We start from the raw sequence: 15,199 nt of genomic DNA, 5'->3' as shown, positions 1-15,199 counted from the left end.
TTTTTATTTTATTTTCAGACTATATAGTAATATATTTAAAAAAAATATGTATATATATATACATATTCTTTTTAAATATATTAGTGATTTTAGATAGACAAATGTTAATATATACAAAAATAATAATCAAACGGGATATTCATCTACAACTTGGTTCCAAAAGTGAAAATAAGAGGGTTCTTTAAAACGTTGCGCCCACATAAATTCTGTCAAATAATCGGGAACCATTTCTCGATTTGTGGGCCCAAACATAGCTTTAAATTTGGCTTTGCTTCTTTGCCACATTGCCTCAACCCTGTTTGTTGTAACAATTGTTGCGGGATCAACAAAATGTAAAGTATGGTTTACTGTACCATGTTGAAAACCTTACCCTGATAAACCTCGGTATGCTGCCCACATATTGCTCCATATTTCAGTTCCAGGACGAATCCATTGTATAATGATGGGTAATAAGATTGCTGCATCGCGGTGCGCTACAGAAATGAGTAACCCTTCTTAAGTTGCTAAATCGTACACACCAATAACCCATTGATCTTCTGCAATTCTACCTCGGTTGTATTTCCTTCTTGAAAAAAGCGATTCATCTATTTCCACTGTTGAACCTGGCCCTCCTAATTGCACACGGTTGTTAAGGAAATAAGTAACGGCGATGTCTCTACAAAATTATTCCAATCAACTACAGTTTTGTTGCTACCAATTTCTAAATTCTTCTGAATGTCTTCTACTGAAAGGCCACAACTTTTTACGGCGCTACGTGTCCAAATATAGGTAATACCAAATATTTGCCAAAGTTTTAGTTGAGATCTTTCAAAAAAACTTCATACATGAATACTTATTTTCTTTTTGCATTGTTTTTGCATACACCTCCAAATCTTTCCATCGACATTAAGATTATTTTGTTCGTTGCACTAGATGTTACATCGAGGACAGATTATATTGATAGCAAGTAAACCAAACTCCCTGCACCACCGGATGCACTCGTTATTATTGTTTTTAAACCTGCGACCAATTTCCCGTAAATTAAGGCAATCAAACTCAATAATAATTGGTCGTCTGGCATTCGCCATTTTAATTTTAAAACAGAAATATAGAAACAATTCTTATAGAGAGAGTCTTTTATAATTACATTTTGTTTTTCTCAAATTTTTTGCATAGGAATTTTCATTAATACTTTCGGAATTTTCATAAGTATTTTAATTACTTTCAAATTACAGAAACCAGGCGGCCTAATTAAATAGTGAAATTTTAAAGTGTTATTAAAAAAAAGAAGGCGAATATTAGCGTTTTTAGTATATATTTTTTTGACACTTCAACATCAAATTAGAGAACTTTTCTTGGGTTTTCAGGTCTATGTCTTTATACGATTCTTAATCAGGATAAAATTCTCTATCCTAATCAAAAATAAAAATAGGGGGGGGGGGGGGTAGAGATGTAAATTAATGCCGGGTTTTTTACAATTAATCTAATTTATCAAATGAAGATTTTGCTTTACAAAAAATTTTAGCAATTGGGAGTTGAAATCAAAAGACGACTATATTTTAAATTTACAAACACTTCATTTTGGGGGATTGGAAACTTTACATAATTAATAGTTTTTTGATAACATTTAGGGTTAACATTTTAGGGTTTTTATTACCATATTTTAAGTTTTTTTGGAAACTTTCCCGTTAATTCTGAGCTTATTGAGTCTGTTTATTAAATATTTTATTTAATAAAATTATTAAATTAAAAAATCTGTTTGTTTAATAAATTTTACTTGCTATCAACAAGGAAATTATATCTTAAAACTAAAAATAAAAACTTATTTTGGTGAACCAACCTTAAAAATTATAAAATATAAGTGCACTAATAAAAAAAAAAATTCCCATCCACCCGTTTGTTAAGTCCCCATACCAAGTTAGACATTAATAAACAAGAGCATTTATTTAGCATCTCAGATAATTTTTGATCAATATATACTTTTGAGAGTATATTAAATAAGCAAGTATTAGGGAGGGTTAAAGTTTAGTTTTCTCAAAAATTTTAGGTTTTGTTTGCTTTTTTTTTAATTTAAATTTATTAACTTAAAATTTAACTACAAACTTAAAACCCTAAATCTTCATGAACTAAAATATTGAAAAAAATAGATTGTAAAATATTTTACATGAGTATTGAACTTTTCTAGAAATTAATGTCTCGGTTACGCATGCAAATCATTTTTATCATTTTTTTGAGCCACCTTTCCCCTTGTAATCAAGTTTAATCATTCAGTAGACTCACTCTAACTTCAATTATCAACTCCAATTCTCTTATTTAGACGCAATTAGAGATCAGGCGCGGGTCCAGCATTTTTTTGGGCTTTGAGAGAGCTACCTTCAAGACATGGAGCAAACTCCAAACATTTGTTTATACTTATGTCAAATATTTGCAATATGCTTTGCAAAAAATTGCGATGATCGTAGCATGAGTACGAAAAATTCCCAAATTTTTGCCTCTCTGCCCTAATCGTAAAATCAACAAGTTGGCGAAATACTTTTTGTACTATTCTCAATTACGTTTATATTCATCGATAAATTTTCAATTTCATAGTAAAAATATTTTAGCGTTAAAAAATTAAGACCTTTTAAAGTTTGAACCTTCCTCAATTTAAGAAGGTTACAATTTTTATATGGTCATAACTTTTGAACATAAAGAGATTAAACTATAAAACTTAAAAATTATTGATGGTCTAGTTGAGAATAGTACAAAAAATATTTTATCAACTTCTTGCCCTCACGTTTGGGACCAGGGGAAGAAAATTTTTCGGAGTTTTTTTGTTCCCAGACTCCAATATTGCTATTTTTTGCATAGCATTCTTATTTGACATAAGTATAAACATTTAAATGTTTGGAGTTTGCTTTATGTCTGGAAGTTACCTTGCTCAAAGACCAAAAAATGCTAGATCCGCCCTTGATATAGATTGAAAGAGTTTTTCAGTAGTCTATATTTTATGAAAGGAACCAAAAAAATTCGATGTTTGCTTTCAAAATAATGCCTAACGAGGGACCTTTTTTACACAAATTTTTTGTTTTAACTACAGATTTAAAGCAACTATATAAATAAAACTGTAGCTATCATCTGTTAAAATTTTTTTACTTTGTTAATAATTATGATTTGAATATTTGAAAAATATAACGATTAACTATTTTTAATAGTTAATAATTATGAAATTTTAGCCTTAAATTGTCTAATACAATAGTGCCAACCCTGCTTATACTATCAATCTATTCAAGCAAGAAAATAAAATAAATTTTATATAGTTACAAACTAGTATAATGTTACTTAAATGTATTAATCTTTTGTTGATCAAATAAATCAATATTGGGTCATAAAGTATCTGTTCATTTAGCCAATAATGTGTTTTAACAATTTGTGGCTATGAAAATAGCAGTTTAAATATTATAGAGAAGTTTTTATTCGCTTTCTGCATGGTACTGGTTCTTCATTAATCTCAAAGTGAATACCTTCTTAGGAATTGCCATCTTATATAGGTCTGAAGACTTTTTGATTTCGAATGGCATTATCATTATAGCTAAATTCACTGACAGATGGATTATCCTTGTAAGAACCAATTTGGCGTTGATGTCCGTAATAATTTTCTTGTGGATCTTGGCAAAATCTTTCTGTTAATACATAAAACACATTATTAGAAAGTAAAAATTTTATAAACTCAACAGCAGAGTTAACAGTAATTTTAATTCCTTCATAGGTTTGCAACGATATAAACATTTTACATCTATCTTTAGAGTAAAATTAACTTGACGGTTGTTGATGGAATTTAAACACTTTTCAAAATATGGCAAAAATTCTGTTTTAAGCCAGTTAAAACGATAGTCATCAACAGAAGAAAATGGGACTGAGAACGGCTTTGACTTTTGAATTTATTCCATATCATTACTAATATTCATAATATCCAAAAAACTGTCAACCATTGAACCATTGAAAACCATTGAAAGGTTAGCCGTAGCAAAAGCATCTGAAGATTTATAGTTAATCTGAAGATTCATAGTTAAGAAGGACTTTACTAACAGTAGTGCTAAGAACTTGAGCTGCCAATTTGACGTTCATAATAGAATAAGATATAACTTAATGTGTTCATATAATACTTTTGGAATGAGATGTAAACCACATGTTTAGTTTTTTTTTTAAATGTCTGCTTTGTGACTCTTTTTAAATGTCTCTCGTATACATGTAAAGATTCACTAGCAATTTGTTTTTTCAAAGCTAAATCAATCAAACAATCTTTTATGATAATCTCTATCATTTTTCTTCTCTATTATATAGACAGTATATAGCTAGACAGTATATAGCTAGACAGTATATAGCTATACCATGTGAATAACGAGAAGTAGTACAACCATATATTGAACAATTTGCTGCTGGCATTATTTTTTTTACACTTTTATTTCAACTCTAAAAAATTGTTTCTTCTGCACCTTAAAGTAGGCTGGGTAAAAAAACCTAACATCAACGCAAAAACCATTGTTCCCAGGCCGCGTTTCCAGACTATTCATTCTTATGACTATGGGTGTAAATATAAAAATCAAAAATTGTCCGTTGAAAATCAAAAACGTCATAATTGACGATCTACGAAGTTTCAAAATTAAATTGAGTTATAGGCCACCCAATTTTTTTAGTTTTTTTGAAAAATTTTTAACACATATCTTGTGTCAGCAAGAAAGTAAAATTTAACATTAACTTGTGTTAAATGCAATGAAATATTATATAACGAAATTTAACATGCGAGATTTTATTGGAAAGCAAAAAATGAAGCCGCTTTTTTTTGTTTATAACAATAGCCCGTCATTTGTAAAAAGGGCGAAAGCTGAAACCGAAGTGTGGAATAAAAGTTAAAAATGCAAGTCAAAAGTTCCCAATAAATTAAAGATAATTCAAAAACAAGTTTAATAATTATAAAATACTTATAAAAGTTTTTTTACGAGCCTATGTTTATTAAAAAGTATTATAATTCATAAAAATGCTTCAAAAGCGTCTGTAATTTTACTTTCCTATTTAAAACTTTAATCCCATTTTAATCGAAAATAAATTAAGATATCATAAATTATTATTTTACAAGTATTATAATTTCCGCTTAACACTTTTACATAAATAGTATTTAAATTTAAAATATTTTTACTTTATTTAAGTAAAAGAAAAGTTAAAAATATTTGTTTACAAATTTAATCCACCATTTGTTAAAAAGGCAAAAAGCGGCTTCACTTTTCGGATCGAAGTTCTAGTTATATAATATATCATTGGTTAAATGAAAGCAACACAAGTTCAAGTGTTGGTTTTCGACACAAGGTTTTTTACAGAGTACAATGGCTTTGCAAACGGTAAACTACTTTTTTTTTAAAGTAGAGAAACAAAAATTTATAAATTAACTGAATTCAAAATCGTGGAACAATCTAGATTTGTTTTTGTGTGTTAAAAATGTTATTGGCAAATACCCCTCCCCACATGAAACCTACTCGCGCTGGCCTTACTTTCAAAGATGTTTATGCGTCAATATCTCCAGCAATTTGTAATTTTATATTTTCGTGTAATTTTATATTTTCAAATTGTAATTTTATATTTTCTTTATAACTTTTATTGTTAATTACGTTTTATTTTGTTCATTATGTTTTGATGTAGTTTATATACACACGCTTGTAAAAGGTTCTGATAATAAGGTCAGTGCGATCTTCTTTCAGAAACCTTGTTTGTGTTGGTGAAAGTAATTTATTTAGTACGACAACAAATGGAAACTAAAAAAAAATGACGACTTAAATAACAAATATAAATGAACAACGTGCATCCATTTTTTAAAGAAAAATAGATGACATCATGTTTTCCAAACTTGCCTATACTTTACAAAATAGACTTGATTCTTCCTTACATCTGCTTATGATGTTTCAGTAGACTAAAGATCAAAAGTTTTCTGTGATCAACAAAAATAAAACCGTATCTATTTGGATTGATATTAATTTTATTTAATGTGAGCTTGCTGAGAACATGACTTTGAATTATCAATAAATCATTTTGCATTAAGCCAGCGCGCACAGATATCCGTGAGACGTCTATAAAACGCCTTTTATGCGTCACAAATCAGTTTGATGCTTTTAAGACGTCCAACGAATGTTTTGTACCCGCTGGAAATGAAATCTTGTTGAAAAAAAAAAGTATAAACTAGCAAGAAAATAAATTTCTTTCTCAATGCTTGCTTTTAGTAACATGCATGGTGTAAAAATATTTTTAAATTACCAAACTATTGCAATAATATTAAATGTTTCTTTTTTTTTTTAACAATAGTTGCCAACCAAAGTTAACTTCGCAAACTCAAACTTTAATTTGTTTAGTGACGTACTTAATAGTAAAAATAAAAGGTACATAAAAGCATCAATAAAATATACTTACCACGTGTGATGCTCGAAAAAAAATGCTTCTAGGAATTAATGTGCCACCCCCAACCTTTGTCACCCTTTCTAATTCTCATGCACCGCCCCCCTCCCCTCTTCTTCCTTCATGACGCTAAACCTTAATATGCCACAGATAATACTAGAAAAATAAAAAATTTTGTAATAAAATAACACACTGATAAAACAAAAGAATTACACGAGATGTTAGAATAGTATTTTTTAAAATTGATAATAAATCTGTAATAAATCAGATTTTATTGATTCGAACCACCAACTTTGGTGAGATAGTTACAAAATCATAATAGCCAATTCACTTAATAAAAAACTTCAAGCAGTTTTCAGCCAAGAGCTATAAAGTGACAATCTTTCCCTATTTAATTGCCGAACCAACTCAACCGTCAACAGCATAACATTCGATTCTCAGGTCACTTTTCTAGAACTCTCATCTCTTGATCTTTCCAAATCGCATTATATAGACTGTGTCAGCCCTTATGTCCTACGCTAATGAATACTTCACTTACTCTCTTCAAAAGTTATTTGAAAATAGTAAAATTCCAAATTTTTAATACCACTTTTTGTGTTACAAAGCAAAAGTAACGATTTTGTTTAAGAAAGGTGCTAAAATCGACCGAGCAAACTATAAATTAGTCTTTATCCCATCAGTCCCTAGTATATACATATAATAAAGTCATAAAAACAATCAAAATGCATCTAAAATTAAGCTATCTACTTTCAAACTGCCAACAGGGCTGTTTCAAAAAAAAAAAGCATGTGTCACAAACCTCCTTGAAACAATGGAGTTTTTGATTTTAATTTAAATTAAAGATCTCCCAGAAATTCTCTCATCTAAGGTAGGATTGCTCGCTGATGGTACTTCCATTTATTCTTGTCTTGATAAGAAGCCAACACTCTCTGATTGCTTGGATGAGGCATTTAAGCTTGAAAAGAATTTCTCTTCTGTTACAGCATGGGGCTTACAGTGGCTGATGAACTTTAATTCAGATAAAAAAATTTTCAGCCAATTGTTATCGCAATAGTTTAGATCTTCCTGTATTTATGAACGGTAATGTACTTGATGAATTATCTACCTTTCATCCTCTAGGACTAACTCTTTGATCTTTCTTGGAAATCATATATCTAATCGATTGCAAAATCGGATTGTTCTTTATCTCCATAAACCTCAAATTCGTCCTTGTATGGAATATTGTTACAATAGCTGGAACGGATCTTTAAATGATGCGCTTTCTCTTTAAGACAAGGTGCAAAAACGTATCGTAAACATAGTTGGTCTTGCAGCCAACCTTCAACTATTGTCACATTATCGTAATGTTGCTTCTCTGTCTCTTTTCTATAAATACTATAATAGGCGCTGCTCTAAAGAGCTAGCGTCTATTGCGCTATCAAATAAAATTAATTCTCGTGTTACTCGTTATTTAATTAAGTCTCATAGGTGTCATGTGGCTGTTTCAAAGCTCTTCAAAAGTTCTTATTTGTCTAGTTTTCTATCTCGAACAACAGTTCTTTGGAACTCGCTCTCTTTTTCTTGTTTTTCTGATTCTTAAAATTTGCAATCTTTTAAGTCGTCTGTTAATCGTTACCTTGCTGTATAAAGTTCATCTTTTCTCTTCCAATAACTTCCGACTCTAATAGTAGTTGCTTGCAGTCTTGTTGGAAGTGTTGATATTAAAAAAGAAGAAAAATGTGCAGTACGAATCTAGATGTGGCCTCATTCAAAAAATCAAAATTGAGAGACACGTTAACATAATTGACCTGCACTTTTCTCTTGTTACAATTTTTTTTTTTTTAGTTTGACCGTAGAAAGTTACATTTTAAGAAAAAGACATCAAATTGTCTTACCACTAAGCCCCGTTATAGCTTCGTTACAGGCTTGTGTTAAAATATATATAAAATGTAAAATTACGATTCATAATATGATTTATAGAAACGTTACAATTGATATAAATGTTAATATACAAATTTTTTTTGAAAAATAAACTTAGAACAATTAAAAGTTAAACCAAATAAAATAATAAATTGTGCTAGTTTACATTATTTTACTAACAAATAAAAAGAAAATTTAAGTCCTTAGATAATAAAAAACGTTTTGGTTCAAATTTGAATTTTTCAAGAGAATTTTTTTTGTTAGTAACAATTTAAGGGAAAATTTTCCACATATAAGATCCGCGACGTTGGGCAGAGTATGAATATAGCTTTAATGTAAATTTTGAGATGACATAGTTGTTATATGAGAATCTAGTTGGGTATATACGGCCTATTTTGCTAAAATAGGGGTGGAGACCATGGGGCGGTTGAAGCAATTGCTTTTACTCAATAATAAGTATTTTTTAGTGCATATTTTATTTTTTACATAAACTGTAAAGCAAGATGGATGTTAATTTTATATACATTCAACCGAGTTTGCTGCGAGTTTGTATAAGAGAAATCTATCAAGAGTTAATCACTGATTGAGAATTTACTGGGAAAAAATACAGCATCAATTTAGCACAGTTTAATATTTATATATATATTTAATTTTAATATATATATATATATATATATATATATATATATATATATATATATGTATATATATATATATATATATATATATATATATATATATATATATATATATATATATATATATATATATATATATATATATATATATATATAGTATAATCAAAAACTTACTATACTGAGAAAAAAATATTTCCGTATGCGAAAATGTTATCTCTATTTTCAATTATCATGAGGAACATTACAAAGCAAATAAATAAAAAACGTTTGTTTCTAATATTTTTACTTAATTTGTAGGTTCTCTTGTCAAACCTCTATTCGGACGTGGAGCGTCCTTCAAGTCTGCCAACTTGGATGTATAGGTGTTAGGTAAATGGGGATATATAGGGATATGTGGAGCGCACATATACTGACGAACATAAATAGGGATAAGTGCGATGAATCTACATACATCAACGTTGGGGTTGGGCAGGTAATTGTGCAAATAAAAGAATAATTTTTTCATGTTTGCAGAATTTACGAACAACGTTGGAATAGGAGTTTAACATAAGAGCCTACCACTTAACTTATTTGTACATCGTAAAATGTCTGGTAAATATAGTTTTTAGTATTTATTTTAAAGGTGTTAACTTTCTTTTTAAAGCGCTTCTATTTTTTTTTTTTTTTTGAATTTCATTAAAATTAAAAATTAAAACTCCCTCCAAAAACTACGCGATACTATATGGAATATTTATTTAGTATAGTATTAAAACATTATTTAAAAAATTGTAACGTTGGCATCAGAAAGAACCTATTATATTATTATTTACCTAATTATTACAATTAACCTTATTTGAAGCTTATTTTAAATTCCAAATGATTTTCAGCTTTATTTAAGTTCTAATTATACATTTAAAACTCTAAACGAGTACATTTACAAGTAAAACACAGTCGAAAATCATTTGGAATTTAAAATAAACTTCACATGAAGACTTTTTCTGATGCCAACGTCACAATTTTATACTAATGTATACGTTATAAATAAATACAAAATAATTAAACTTTTAGCAATTTATTTCTTATTAAAGTCTTTATCCGGGCTTAGGCTGTTACTAGACTATTACTAGGCTGTTGCACCTAAACTTTCATTTGTAATAGACTTTTTCTCTGTATAACAAGTTATTTACTTAACTATCCAATACATAAAAAAAAATTCGGACATAATAAAATCTAATACAAAACGTGTTCGTCAGATCCTTCAAAAACTTTCAAAAAATGTTTTTAGAAAGGTGTCCGCTCACTGTCTCATATGGGCTTTCAAAAAACGAATAAAAAACGTTTTCACGGGACCTTTAAAAAAATGTTTAAAAAACGTTCCCGTGACCACTAGGGTGTGCGTGACTTAAAACAACTTTAAAAGTTAGTTTAAACTAATGAGTTTATCAAAATTCAGAAGATTTATTTATCTGAGCTTGTGGCGTTTTAATTTAAAAAATAAAAAGAAGTTGGTATTTTAGCAATTTCTATTTTTGTTAAAGGAAAAGCTATTATTTTATCGCTATTTAGAGTTTAATTTTTTACTTAGTTTCGCTTCAGTTTTCAGATGTTTTATTGAAACAAAAGAGATCGTGTAAATTTGTCAATAAATATTTAGAGGAGTTAACATATCAGATATTAAAGATGATATACTAATTGTTATATCAGATATTAAAAGTTGCATATCAGATATTAAAGATGATATACTAATAACAAAACAAGTGAGTGGAGTGAATTATTTTTCCTACCAAACAATTACCATTTTGTTTATAAAAACTAATACCACTAAAAAAGATTAAATTATTGCATCTAATTTTTGAATCCTTTTTTTATCATATTATCAAACTTTTCGCATATTTTTAAAATATGCAGTGGTGGATACCAGATAAGGGATGGGGGAGGGGGGTAAGAAGGGTAAATACCCCCTAAGAAATGTCAAACTTCAAAATAATATTTCAAAATGAAAGTTTGTAAAAGAAATAACAAAATACAAAAAATTTTTCTCCAGCTAACTATTTACTTTTTTTAAACTAAAACAAAAACTAAAACAAAACTAAAACTATTTCATAACATTACAAAAAAAATCTGTTGCATTTTTAACATTTTTTCGATATCGAAGAAAAACGATGAAAGTTTCGAAACATTTTAATGTTATCATCATTAATTCATTCTATTATATAATTAGATAACAATAAAAACACAGTAAAATTACTATCGTTCTATTTTGAAAAATTTTTAAAACTGTTTTTTAAAACTTACGAAAAAAATATATAGATTTGGTTTTAATAGTAAATTTTTTTTTTTATTAATTTAATTTTAATTTGTAGTATAATTTATATACGCGATGTCGTTTTTAGTAGTTAAAATTTCTATAATAAAGTATTTATTTTTCAACATTGAAGTTGCAACATTTCAATTTATTACACTTATATACACTTCAAGTAAGATATAAAGAATTTTTTTTTTAAATAGTAACTGAATGAATTTCTTACGAATTAGTTTCTTATTTAGAAAACAAAAGTGTGTTTATTACTATTTTAAATAAATAAAAGATAAACGATTTTTACTATTTTAAATGAAATTATTTTTATTAGCTACTATGACCAACAGAGTAAAGAGGACATGCTATTTTGTCAAAAGAATTAAAATTCTACCAATACAGGACCATGCTGGTCCTATCGTTTTGCCTTTATCTTCGGTGTCATCATCCGAACGATTTAATTGTGCATTTATTGGCGGGGCTGAAAATAATCAAATTGCAATGAAACTTTTTCTTTGTAATTTGATTATTCCTTTTTCTCCAGAACCTGGACTTTTTCTCCAGAGACTTGGTATGGTAGCTGCTTATTTTACAAGTAAAACGCAGAAATTAATAAAGAACATTCAATACCCGCGACAAAAGATGATATCTGTTTGTCTATAGATATAGGAGCATTTTTAACACGTCAGGTAACTGAACAAGATAAATACCGAATATTGAAATGCAATTAGTTTCCTGGTCCAAATTACAAATATCCATATTCTGTGTATTTAAAGAAGGGTAAGAATGTTAATTACTTTTTGTCCGAGAAACATATACATAAATTTCCGTGGATAATGATTTCAGAATGCCTTTATGCAATTTTTTGTAAGTACTGCTTTCTTTTTGCAAAAGTTGGGGGAATACACGATCAAGTGCAATTACTCAACCTAGTTACTTTACCTCTTAAAAGTTATTCAAAGCTTTTGTATAAGGATGGAGACTTACAGTTACATGATTGTAATGCGTATCACAAAGTTGCGATGTTGGCAGCATCAGGTTTTATCAAAACATATGAATGTCCATCTACAGATGTACGTAATTTAGTTAACGAAGGAAGACTTAAACAGGCTGAAGAAAATCGAGAACGATTAAAGCCGATAATTGAATCTATAATACTTCTTGGTCGACAGAATATTACTCTGCGAGGTCATTGCGATGATGGGCAGATCTTTGAAATTAATCAAAACTCTTCAGTAACTAATGATGGCAATCTTTAATTACTGAATCGGGAATTGCTTCGCTTTCGAGTGAGCGCTAGGGACAATATTTTAAAAAACCATTTGAATAACTGTAATTCTAAAACAACATACATTAGTAAAAGTATTCAAAATGAAATAATTGAACTATGCGCTCAACAAATTCATGACTTAATTAAAACTGGAGCAGTCACGATATTACAGAAAATCCTACCAAACGCAATAAAAAGTCCATGTAACAACCATGCTTTAAACTTATCAATTTCTAAATGTTCGTCTGTGCGAGCTGTAAGAAATACAATTGGCACAATGAAAGAAGTAATATCATTTTTTAAAGCTTCGCCGAAGAGAAGTAACTTTCTTAAAAATATGAATTAGGGAATGTTTACTAGCTTATGCGAAACGAGATGGATTGAACGGCATGATTCTGTGTTAAGTTTTAAATCTTGTTTAATAAATTTAGTAGAAACACTTGATTTGATATCTCAGTGGAATGAACGGGATTCTTCAACAAAGGCCGCATTACTAAAAAAATGCAATATCTGATCTCTTATTTGTAATAACACTTTGTTCATTAGCCAATGTGTTGAATATCACAGTCTCTTTAATTGAGGCTCTTCAAAAAAAGTTATTGGATAAGGAATTTGCAAAAACTATTCTTAAACATACCATAAAGATATTAAATAAAAGACGACAGAACGAAGAAAACTTTAATGCTATATTTATGACTGCATCAAAGTTACTAGAAGACTTAGGTTTAAAAATCAAGATTCCACGAATTACAGGAAAACAAACTAATCGCGTAAACCTCAATACCAATGATCCTCCAGATTTATTTAACGTTACTTGATAGCATACTTCTAGATTTACAGTTCAGATTTTCTGATGAAACCTTCAACTCTTTTGAATTAAATGTAGCAATACCTAAAAAATTATTAAATAAATCAAAGACAGAGTTAACAGCATCCATAACTAATATACTGAGTTTTATGAATGGGCTGCCCAACATAAATACTGTTGATGAGAATGTCCAATTAATGAAAGTTTCTTTAGAATTTGAAATTTGGGAGCTAAAATGGAAAGACGCAATCAAAAAGCAACAAGACCTACCTGAATGTGCACTAGAAGCATACAAGCAATGTGATGGTAATGTCTTTCTTTTAATTAAATGTATTTTACCACTGCTTTGCACCCTTCCTGTTGGCGTTGCTTCGAGGGAACGGAGTTTCTCGGTTTTAAAAAGACTTAAAACTTGGTTAAGATCCAATATAGGACAAGAACGATTAAACGGCTTAGCTATGATGCCTATCCATAGAGATTGCATCATAAATGTCGAAAAGATTATTGATAGTTTTGCATCTTCGAATACTAGAAAGCTCAATTTTATATTATAGCTTGTTAAATTTATAAAAGTCTTCATTAAAAGAAAGAATATACTAAAGATATTTTTTTGTCTATTATTGCACATTACAGATAGGACCAGACTTACCTATAGACAGACAAGACTTCAGCCTGTGTACCATGATTTTAGCAAGCTCAATTTTTAAATGGGGTATCGTGGAAAAAAAATTGTGGTATTTAGTAGTGTTTAGGGCCCCCAAAATTTTTTCTGCCTAGGGCCCTCGAGGATTTGAATCCGTCCCTTATTACAGACTAAATATTTATTTTCAACGTTTGATTTTTTCAAGATATTTATATACAGATACATTCAATATATTTATTAGCAAACTTTTCTAAAAATATTTTAAATAATCAAATAAAAAGTGGGTTACCTGAAGAAAAAAAATGCGGATTTTTTTGTTTTCGAACTAACCCGCCCCCCCTCCCTTCCCTCTTAGGACAATGACCTGGATCCGGCACTGAAAATATGCACCTCTTGCCATAAAGTTACAAAAGTTTGTGCCACATACAGTTTTTTTCAAAACAGTTTATTCACAGTTTCTTTTAAAAATTTGTCAAGAAACAGTAGCACAATTTTCAAATTAAATTTCACGTAATTATCAAAGTTTAAAGTCATCCGATTACATTCAACTTTAAAAAAAAACTATTCAACTATATTGTTTTAAAACGTCACAAGAAACCAAAGCATTGCAATAAAATACGAAGGATTAGAAAAATTACAAACGTTTCGAAATTTTCTCTCTTTAACGCAAGAGTGCTATTTTGATTTGCCGCTGGAATACTACTAAAACTGTATCACGATTTTCGACTTCGTTCTCCTTCCAGCTAGTCTATTATAACTCCTTGATAAAATCAATTCATGTTTTTTGTATTTTTTAAATATAGATAAAAGTATTTATTTGTTATAAATTTGTTTTCCATTAGTTTTTCATTACTATACTTTATCGGAAATTAAGGTTTTAAACGCTCTTAGAAATTTAAAAGGAGAAATTGCTATCTAATGTTTAGTTTTTGTATCCTGTCTCTAATACAAATTTACTAATAATGTTTGTGACATAAGTAGAGGTAATGTGCGGCATTAGTGGAGATAATGAAAACATTTAGTAAAGCCAATGTTAATTCAGTGGTTGCATGAGAATATGGATCAAAAACCTTTTTAAATTTTATTTCAATCTATGCGGTGAAAACAGAATGCTTAAAATGTTTTCTCTTTTGTTTTGGTGTAAGATAAGAATTTATAATCGTATACCAAAAATTTATAGGAGAAAAAAGAATAGCTTTGCAAAAAGCTATAATGAATAAATGTTCTTTTTTTAGTTAGTTAAATTACACTGAACGGGCGTGTTCTG

The 15,199-nt window shown here is 28.9% G+C and overlaps 1 protein-coding gene across 2 annotated transcripts in view; it reads left to right on the top strand.

Moving 5' to 3' along the window:
• The window catches only part of LOC100208584 (uncharacterized), a 48,767-nt gene that overhangs the window by 11,267 nt on the left and 22,301 nt on the right, over positions 1–15,199 (top strand). The window contains exon 1 of one of the 2 annotated variants that reach the window (XM_065812339.1): positions 9,455–9,527. The exons of the other annotated variant lie outside the window; for it this stretch is intronic. The gene's annotated coding sequence lies outside the window, so the exon portion shown is untranslated. Of the gene's footprint in view, positions 1–9,454; positions 9,528–15,199 lie in introns of those variants that run through there. 2 annotated transcript variants of the gene reach the window in all.

This window comes from Hydra vulgaris, chromosome 12, assembly GCF_038396675.1.
Source record: "Hydra vulgaris chromosome 12, alternate assembly HydraT2T_AEP".
NCBI lineage: Eukaryota > Metazoa > Cnidaria > Hydrozoa > Anthoathecata > Hydridae > Hydra > Hydra vulgaris.
This window is presented reverse-complemented; position numbering and strand designations above follow the sequence as displayed.